This window comes from Macrotis lagotis, chromosome X, assembly GCF_037893015.1.
Source record: "Macrotis lagotis isolate mMagLag1 chromosome X, bilby.v1.9.chrom.fasta, whole genome shotgun sequence".
In the NCBI taxonomy this organism is placed as follows: Eukaryota; Metazoa; Chordata; class Mammalia; order Peramelemorphia; family Peramelidae; genus Macrotis; species Macrotis lagotis.
In genome coordinates, this window is record NC_133666.1 from 69,798,625 (window position 1) to 69,808,780 (window position 10,156).

The 10,156-nt window shown below is 40.5% G+C and overlaps 1 long non-coding RNA gene across 1 annotated transcript; it reads left to right on the top strand.

The window, feature by feature from the left end:
- Positions 1-3,723: 3,723 nt before the first annotated feature.
- Positions 3,724-6,014, top strand: LOC141496834 (uncharacterized). The gene is made up of 4 exons (XR_012471178.1): positions 3,724-4,264; positions 4,830-4,897; positions 5,492-5,563; positions 5,818-6,014. It is a non-coding gene; the product is annotated as an uncharacterized LOC141496834 (long non-coding RNA).
- Positions 6,015-10,156: the final 4,142 nt, after the last annotated feature.

A 10,156-nucleotide genomic window follows, 5' to 3' on the forward strand; every position in this document is an offset into this window, starting at 1 on the left:
AGAAGAGATCAGAATGCACATTATTTTGTGTAACTCTCAAAGACATGTGTCTCTTCCCTCTGATTGTACTGAGAAAACTATTCATAGTGATCATTCAAGTGTATCTGGTAGTAGGAGAGACTGGGATATGCAAATATGTAGACCCTGAGGGGTCACCCTGAAAGAACAAGCTCAATATTTCCAAAAACGTATCATTTAGCATGTTTAGCGAAACCACATGGTGTCCATGTTAAATATCGAAGACTAGCCTTTGACCAATTCCCAGTTTCCCTGCAAAGAAGGCCATTCAGAGCAAGATCTTCCCCAACTGGGAGCCTGGAAGGGGATCTCAGGTATGGTCAGTGTTAAAATGATGTGTTCCTTTCTGAGGTGCTTTATGAAAATTGCTTAATTTTGATATTCATGAGAATAGCAGAAATGGCTCCGACATAGAATAAAATTGTATTTAATGAGTGTGGCATATTATGCTATGGCACCATGAAGAAATGTTACATTGTGTGTATTGGTTTGTTTTTTTTTTTTTCACATGATCTCCATTACTCTCCTCATGAGCCTCTCTTACCTGACACTTTTGAATTATTATTCTTAGTTTGAATGGACCCTGTCTTGTCAAGACTTGTGGATCTGCTATGGAGGATTACATTTTGACCTTCTCAGGTCCCAGAAGAGATCAGAATGCACATTGTTTGTGTAACTCTCAAAGCAATGTGTTTCTGCACTCTGAGGGTCCTAAGAAAACTCGTCATGGTCATCATTCAAGTGTATCTGGTAGTAGGGGAGACGGGGATAGGCAAAGTTGTAGACCTGAGGGGTCATCCTGAAAGCACGTGTTTAATATTTCCAAAAACATGTCATTTCACATATTTAACAAAACCAAATTGTGTCTGCGTCAAAGGAATGATGCGTCAAAGGCCATTCTGAGTAAGGCCGTCGCCAACTAGTGTCCGGGATGCTGGTTTGAGGATATGGTCAGTGTCTAAATGGTGAGTACCCTTCTGAGGTCCTTCATGAAATCTGTTAATTTTGATGTCCAAGAGAAGAACAGAAATGGCCCTGTCCTGGAAGCAGATTGTATTTTACAAATTGGCCTATTACGCCCTGGGAGTCATGAAGAAATATTATATTACATTTATTGGTGCTTTCTTTGCAGCTGATCTCTGTTAGTCTCCTTGTAAACCTCATTCCCTGACAGTTTTCAGTGTATGTTCTCAGATTGAATGGACCCTAACTTGTTAAGACGTATTGGTATGCTGTGGAGGATTTCCTTCTGACCTGCTCAGCTCCCGGCAGTTGGCAGAAGGCCTGTTGTTTGGGTAACTCTCAAAACAATGTGTTTTTTTCCTTCTGAGGGTCTTACGAAACGTTTTCATTTTTGTCCTTAAGTGTATTTGGTAGAAGGAGATACTGTGATGGGCAAAACAGTAGACTCAACAGGAGCAGCCCGAGGGAACAGTCTCAATATTGTCAAAGTAGGGCATTTGCTATGTTTAATGAACCCGAACGGTGTTGAGGTCACCTCGTCGATGGCTTTTCTCTTTGACAATTCACAGGGTGTCCACGCCAAGGGTCCTTCCCCGAACATTCATCCCCAACTGGTACCCTGAATGCTGAATCTCGGATATGTTTAGTGTCTGTATGTTGAGTACCTTTCTTAGGTTCTTTATGAAACCCTTTTAGATTTTGATGGTCAGTGTAACAACCTAGATGACCAAGGCCTGCAAGCAGACGTTTTTTAAAGAATGGTCCTATTCCACACTGGCAGTCATGAAAAAAATGTTGCATTGCGTGTATTGGCTCGTTTTTGCACCTGGGCTGTATTAGTCTCCTTGTGAATCTGATTTCTAGACACTTTTCAGTAAACATTCTTAATTTGAATGGACCTTGTCTTGTGAATACTTGTCAATATCATATGAAGGACTGCCTTTTGACATTCAAAGCTCCCATTACAGGGGAGAATTCATATTGTTTGTGTAACTCTCAAAGCAATGTGTTTCAGCCCTCTGAGGGTATGGAGAAAACTCATCATGGTCATCATTCAGGTTTATCGGGTAGTAGGAGAGACTGGGTTAGGTAAACTTGTAGACCCTGAGTGGTCAGCCTGTAAGAACAGGCTCAATATTTCCAAAAACATACCATTTTAGCCCATTTAATGAAACCAAATGGTGTCTGTATCAACGGAAAGATGCCTTTTGTCCGTAACAAATTTACAGTGTCCCTGTGACATAGGCCATTGTGAGCAAAGTTGTCTGCAACTTGGAGCCTGGATGCTGGATCTTGGGTATGGTCAGTGTCAAAATGATGCGTTCCTTTCTGAAGTGCTTTATGAAAAGTGTTTAATTTTTTTTATTCCAGAGAATAACAGAAATGGCCCCGGCCTGGAGACAGATTATATTTAATGAATGGGCCCATTACAGTCATGAAGAAATGTTGTATTGTATGTATTGGTTCTTTTTGTTGCAGCTGGTCTGTATTAATCTCCTTCTAAACCTCATTCCCTGACATTTTGATTGAATATTCTCACTTTGAATTGACCCTGTCTTATTGGATTTTGTCATATGCTGTGGAGGACTGACTTTTGACCTGCTCAGCTTCCAGAAGATGGGAGACAGACAGTACATTGTGTAACTCTCAAAACCATGTGTTTCTGCCTTCTGAGGGTACTATGAAAAGTCATCATGTTCATCCTTCCAAAAATCTGGTGGTAAATGACACTGGTATAGGGAAAGTTTTTGATCCTGAGGGGTTAGTCTGAAAGAACAGACTCAATATTTCAAAAGCAGACCATTTAGAATATTTAACAAAATCTAATGGTGTCAATGTCACATCATTGATGACTTTTCTCTTTGACAGTTCACAGGGCATCCTAGCCAAAGGTACTTCCCGAAACATATTCATCCCCAATTGATTGCCTGAATGCTGAATCTACGATATGGTTAGTATCTTAATGTTAAGTAACCTTCTGAGGTACTTTTGTGAAACTCTGTTAGACGTTGATGTTCAGTAGAACAGCCTAGTTGACCCAAGTCCTGGAAGCTGACTGTTTTTAAAGAAGGGTCCTATTTCACCCTTGCAGTCACGAAAAAATTTTGTGTTGCAAGTATTGAATCTTTCTTGCAGCTGAGGTCTATTAGTCCCTTTTGTGAACCTCATTCCCTGATACTTTTGTATTAAAATTCTTAATTTGAATGGACCCTGTCTTGTGGAGATTTGCTGTTATGCTATGGAGGATTACCTTTTGACCTTCTCAGGTCCCAGAAGAGATCAGAATGCACATTTTTTATGTAATTCTCAAAGCAATGTGTTTTCTGCCCTCTGAGGGTCCTAAGAAAACTCATCATGAAATCATTCAGATTTATCTGGTAGTAGGAAAGGCTGTGATCGGCAAAGTTGTGGACCCTGAGGGGTCAGCTTGATGGATCAGGCACAATATTTCCAAAAGCATATCATTTAGCATGTTTAGCAAAAACAAGCAGTGTCCACGTCAACCCATCGATGATTTTCTCTGTGTCCAATTCACAGCATCTCTGCAGCAAAGCCTTGTCTCAGCAAGGTCGACCCCAAATGGCAGACTGGATGTTTGATGTAGGCTATTGTCAGTGTCCGAATGGTGAGTGCCTTTCTGGGGTGCTTTGTGAAAACCTTTTAACTTTGATTTTCAAGAGAATAACAGAAAGGTCCACGGCCTGGGAGCAGGATGTATTTAATGAATGAGCCTATTAAACCCTGGCATTCATGAAGAAATGTTGTATTTCATTCATTGGCTCTTTTTTTGCAGCTGATCATCTCTATTAGACTCCTTGTGAACCTCATTCCCTGGCACTTTTGATTTATTATTCTTTCTTTGAATTAACCCTGTGTTGTGGCAGTTCATCACATACTATGGACGACTGCCTTTTGACCTGATCAGCTCCCATCAGAGGGGAGAAAGCACGTTGTTTGTGTAACTCTCAAATCCATGTGTTTCTGCCTTCTGAGGCTACTAAGAAACGTCAACATGTTCATTGTTCAGATAAATCTGATAGTGGGAGAGACTGGTATAAGTGAAGTTTTTGTGACTGAGGGGTTAATCTGAAAGAACAGATTGAATATTGGAAAAGCAAATCATTTTGAATGTTTAACAAACCTTAAAGTTGTCAATGTCATCTCATCGATGCCTTTTCTCTTTGAGGAATTCGCGGGGCATGTTTCAAAGTTCGTTCAGAGAAAATATTTCCCCAACTGGTGACCTGAATACTGAATCTAGGATATGGTTAGTGAGAAAATGGTGAGTACCCTTCTAAATTCCTTTATGGAATTGTACAAATTTTGATGTTCAGTGGATCAAACTAGTCGACCAAGGCATGGAAGCAGACTATTTGTAAATAATGGTCTTATTCTGCCTTGGCTGTCGCAAAAATTGTTGTGTTGCATGTATTGGTGCTTTTTTTCCCCAGTTAACCCTATCATTCTCCTTGTAAACCTCCTTCCCTGACTCTTTTGAACTAATATACTCAGATTAAATGCACCATATCTTGTAGGACTGTTAGATATGCTATGGAGGACTGCCATTTAACCAACTCAGCTCTCGACAGTTGGCAGAAGGTATATTGTTTGGGTAACTCTCGAAACAACGTGTTTTTGTTTTCTGAGGGTCCTAAGAAACCTCTTCATTTTGTCCTTCAAGTGTATCTGGTTGAAGCAGAGGCCGTAATAGGCAAAATTGTAGACTAAATGCGAACAGCCCAAAGAACAGTCTCAATATCATCAAAGTAGATCATTTAACATGTTAAATGAAATCTAATGGTGTCGATGTCACCATATCGATGGCTTTTCTCTTTGATAATTCACAGGGCATCTGCGCCAAAGGTCCTTCCCGGAACATGCATCCACAACTGGTAGCCTGAATGCTGAATCTCGGGTATGGTTGGTGTATTAATGTTGAGTATTCTTCTGAGGTCCTTTATGTAACCCTGTTAGATTTTGATGTTCAGTGGAACATCCAAGTCGACCAAGGCCTGGAAGCAGACTGTTTGTAAAGAATGGTCCTATTTTGCCCTGGAGGGCACGAAACATGGTCCATTGTGTGTATTGCATCTTTCGTGCAGCTGAGGTCTATTAGTCTCTTTGTGAAGATCATTCCCTGACACGTTTGAATTAACATTCTTAGATTGAATGGACGCTGTCTTGTGGAGACTTGTGGAAATGCTATAGAGAATTATCTTTTGAGGTTCTCAGGTACCAGAAGAGATGAGAATGCACATTGTTTGTGTAACTCTCAGAGCAATGTGTTTCTTCCTTCTGAGTGTCCTAGAAAAACACGTCATGGTCATTCAAGGTTCTCTGATATTAGGGGAGACTGGGATAGGCAAAGTTGTAGGCACTGAGGGGTCAACCTGAAATCACATGCTGAATATTACGAAAAGCATGTCATTTTGTGTGTTTTACAAAACCGAATGTTGTCTAAATCAACTAAAAGATGCCTTTTGTCTGTCATAAATTTCCTTTGTCAAAGGCCGTTCTGAACAAGGTCTTCCCCAACTGTTATCCTGGATAGTGAATCGAGGATATGATCAATGTCTAAATGGTGAGTACCCCAAAATAAAAAAATGGTGAGTACCCTTCTGAGGTCCTTCTTGAAAAACTTTTAATTTTGATTTTCAAGAGAAGAACAGAAATGACTCCGGCCTGCAAGCAGATTGTATTTAACGAATGGGCCTATTACTCCCTTGCAGACGTGAAGAAGTATTGTATTGCTTTTATTGGTTCTGTTTTGTAGCTGATCTCTATTCGTCCCCTTGTAAACCTCATTCCCTGACACTTTTCCATGTTTTTTCTCAGATCGAATGGACGCTAACTTGTTAAGACTTATCGATATCGTGTGGAGGATTGCCTTCTGACTTGCTCAGGTCCCTGCAGTTGGTAGAAGGCACATTGTTTGTGTAATTATCAAAAGAATGTGTTTCTGCCATCTGTGGGTCCTAAGAAACGTCTTCATGATCCTTCTTCAAGTGTATCTAGTAGAAGAAGAGGCTGGGATAGGCAAAGTTGTAGACAGAGTGGAGCAGCCCAAAAGAACAGGCTCAATATTGTCAAAGTAGATCATTTGCCATGTTTAATGAACGCTAGTACTGTACATATCACCTCATCGATGGCTTTTCTCTTTGACAATTCACAGGGTTTTCACCAACTGGTATTCTGGATGGTGGATTGAAGCTATGGTCACTTTCTAAATGGTGAATACCCTTCTGAAGTCCTTCAAGAAAAAGTTTTTATTTTGATTTTCAAGAGAACAACAGAAGTGGCCCTGGCCTGGAAGCAGATTGCATTTAACGAATTGGCCTATTACACACTGGCAGTCATTAAGAAATGGTGTATTGCGTGTATGGGCATTTTTTTTTTCAGCAGCAGATCTCTCTTCGTCTCCTTGTGAACCTCTTTCCCTGACGCATTTGAATTACAGTTCTTGATTTTTGAATGGAACCTGTCTTCTTAAATCTTAGTTGACATGCTATGGAGTATTGCCTTTTGACATTCTCAGCTCCCAGAAGAGATGAGAATGCACATTATTTTGTGTAACTCTCAAAGACTTGTGTCTCTTCCCTCTGAATGTACTGAGAAAACTATTCATAGTCATCATTCAAGTATATCTGGTTGTAGGAGAGACTGGGATATGCAAATATGTAGACCCTGAGGGGTCACCCTGAAAGAACAAGCTCAATATTTCCAAAAACGTATCATTTAGCATGTTTAGTGAAACCAAATGGTGTCCATGTCAAATATCAAAAACTTTAGCCTTTGACCAATTCCCAGTTTCCCTGCAAAGAAGGCCATTCTGAGCAAGATCTTCCCCAAATGGTAGCCTGGAAGGGGAACTCAGGTATGGTCAGTGTTAAAATGATGTGTTCCTTTCTGAGGTGCTTTATGAAAATTGCTTAATTTTGATATTCATGAGAATAGCAGAAATGGCTCCGACATAGAATAAAATTGTATTTAATGAGTGTGGCATATTATGCTATGGCAGACATGAAGAAAAGTTACATTGTGTGTATGTGTTTGTTTTTTTTTCATATGATCTCCATTACTCTCCTCATGAACCTCATTACCTGACACTTTTGAATTATTATTCTTAGTTTGAATGGACCCTGTCTTGTGGAGATTTGTGGATCTGCTATGGAGGATTACATTTTGACCTTCTCAGGTCCCAGAAGAGATCAGAATGCACATTGTTTGTGTAACTCTCAAAGCAATGTGTTTCTGCACTCTGAGGGTCCTAAGAAAACTCGTCATGGTCATCATTCAAGTGTATCTGGTAGTAGGGGAGACGGGGATAGGCAAAGTTGTAGACCTGAGGGGTCATCCTGAAAGAACGTGTTTAATAGTTCCAAAAACATGTCATTTCACATATTTAACAAAACCAAATGGTGTCTGCGTCAAAGGAATGATGCTTTTTCTCTGACAAATTTACAGTGTTACCGCGTCAAAGGCCATTCTGAGTAAGGCCGTCGCCAACTAGTGTCCGGGATGCTGGTTCGAGGATATGGTCAGTGTCTAAATGGTGAGTACCCTTCTGAGGTCCTTCATGAAATCTGTTAATTTTGATGTCCAAGAGAAGAACAGAAATGGCCCTGTCCTGGAAGCAGATTGTATTTTACAAATTGGCCTATTACGCCCTGGGAGTCATGAAGAAATATTATATTACATTTATTGGTGCTTTCTTTGCAGCTGATCTCTATTAGTCTCCTTGTAAACCTCATTCCCTGACACTTATCAGTATATGTTCTCAGATTGAATGGACGCTAACTTGTTAAGATGTATTGGTATGCTGTGGAGGACTGCCTTCTGACCTGCTCAGCTCCCGGCAGTTGGCAGAAGGCCTGTTGTTTGGGTAACTCTCAAAACAATGTGTTTTTTCCTTCTGAGGGTCTTACGAAACGTTTTCATTTTTGTCCTTAAGTGTATTTGGTAGAAGGAGATACTGTGATGGGCAAAACTGTAGACTCAACAGGATCAGCCCGAGGGAACAGTCTCAATATTGTCAAAGTAGGGCATTTGCTATGTTTAATGAACCCGAACGGTGTTGAGGTCACCTCGTCGATGGCTTTTCTCTTTGACAATTCACAGGGTGTCCACGCCAAGGGTCCTTCCCCGAACATTCATCCCCAACTGGTACCCTGAATGCTGAATCTCGGATATGTTTAGTGTCTGTATGGTGAGTACCTTTCTTAGGTTCTTTATGAAACCCTTTTAGATTTTGATGGTCAGTGTAACAACCTAGATGACCAAGGCCTGCAAGCAGACGTTTTTTAAAGAATGGTCCTATTCCACACTGGCAGTCATGAAAAAAATGTTGCATTGCGTGTATTGGCTCGTTTTTGCACCTGGGCTGTATTAGTCTCCTTGTGAATCTGATTTCTAGACACTTTTCAGTAAACATTCTTAATTTGAATGGACCTTGTCTTGTGGACACTTGTCAATATCATATGAAGGACTGCCTTTTGACATTCAAAGCTCCCATTACAGGGGAGAATTCACATTGTTTGTGTAACTCTCAAAGCAATGTGTTTCAGCCCTCTGAGGGTATGGAGAAAACTCATCATGGTCATCATTCAGGTTTATCGGGTAGTAGGAGAGACTGGGTTAGGCAAACTTGTAGACCCTGAGGGGTCAGCCTGAAAGAACAGGCTCAATATTTCCAAAAACATACCATTTAGCCCATTTAATGAAACCAAATGGTGTCTGTATCAACTGAAAGATGCCTTTTGTCTGTAACAAATTTACAGTGTCCCTGTGACATAGGCCATTGTGAGCAAAGTTGTCTGCAACTTGGAGCCTGGATGCTGGATCTTGGGTATGGTCAGTGTCAAAATGATGCGTTCTTTTCTGAAGTGCTTTATGAAAAGTGTTTAATTTTTTTTTATTCCAGAGAATAACAGAAATGGCCCCGGCCTGGAGACAGATTATATTTAATGAATGGGCCCATTAGAGTCATGAAGAAATGTTGTGTTGTATGTATTGGTTCTTTTTGTTGCAGCTGGTCTCTATTAATCTCCTTCTAAACCTCATTCCCTGATATTTTGATTTAATATTCTCAGTTTGCATTGACCCTGTCTTGTTGGATTTTGTCATATACTGTGGAGGACTGACTTGACCTGCTCAGCTTCCAGAAGATGGGAGAACAGTACATTGTGTAACTCTCAAAACCATGTGTTTGTGCCTTCTGAGGGTACTACGAAACGTCATCATGTTCATCCTTCTCGAAAATCTGGTGGTAAATGACACTGGTATAGGGAAAGTTTTTGATCCTGAGGGGTTAGTCTGAAAGAACAGACTCAATATTTCAAAAGCAGACCATTTAGAATGTTTAACAAAATCTATTGGTGTCAATGTCACATCATTGATGACTTTTCTCTTTGACAGTTCACAGGGCATCCTAGCCAAAGGTACTTCCCGAAACATATTCATCCCCAGTTGATTGCCTGAATCCTGAATCTATGATATGGTTAGTATCTTAATGTTGAGTAACCTTCTGAGGTACTTTTGTGAAACTCTGTTAGACGTTGATGTTCAGTAGAACAGCCTAGTTGACCCAAGTCCTGGAAGCTGACTGTTTTTAAAGAAGGGTCCTATTTCACCCTTGCAGTCACGAAAAAATTTTGTGTTGCAAGTATTGAATCTTTCTTGCAGCTGAGGTCTATTAGTCCCTTTTGTGAACCTCATTCCCTGATACTTTTGTATTAAAATTCTTAATTTGAATGGACCCTGTCTTGTGGAGATTTGCTAATATGCTATGGAGGATTACCTTTTGACCTTCTCAGGTCCCAGAAGAGATCAGAATGCACCTTTTTTATGTAACTCTCAAAGCAATGTGTTTTCTGCCTTCTGAGGGTGCTAAGAAAAGTCATCATGGTCATCATTCAGATTTTTCTGGTAATAGGAGAGGCTGTGATCGGCAAAGTTGTGGACCCTGAGGGGTCAGCCTGATGGAACAGGCTCAATATTTCCAAAAGCATATCATTTAGCATGTTTAGCGATACCAAGCAGTGTCCACGTGAACCCATCGATGATTTTCTCTTTGTCCAATTCACAGCAATCTCTGCAGCAAAGCCTGTTCGCAGCAAGGTCGACCCCAAATGGCAGACTGGATGTTGGATGTAGCCTATTGTCAGTGTCCGAAGGG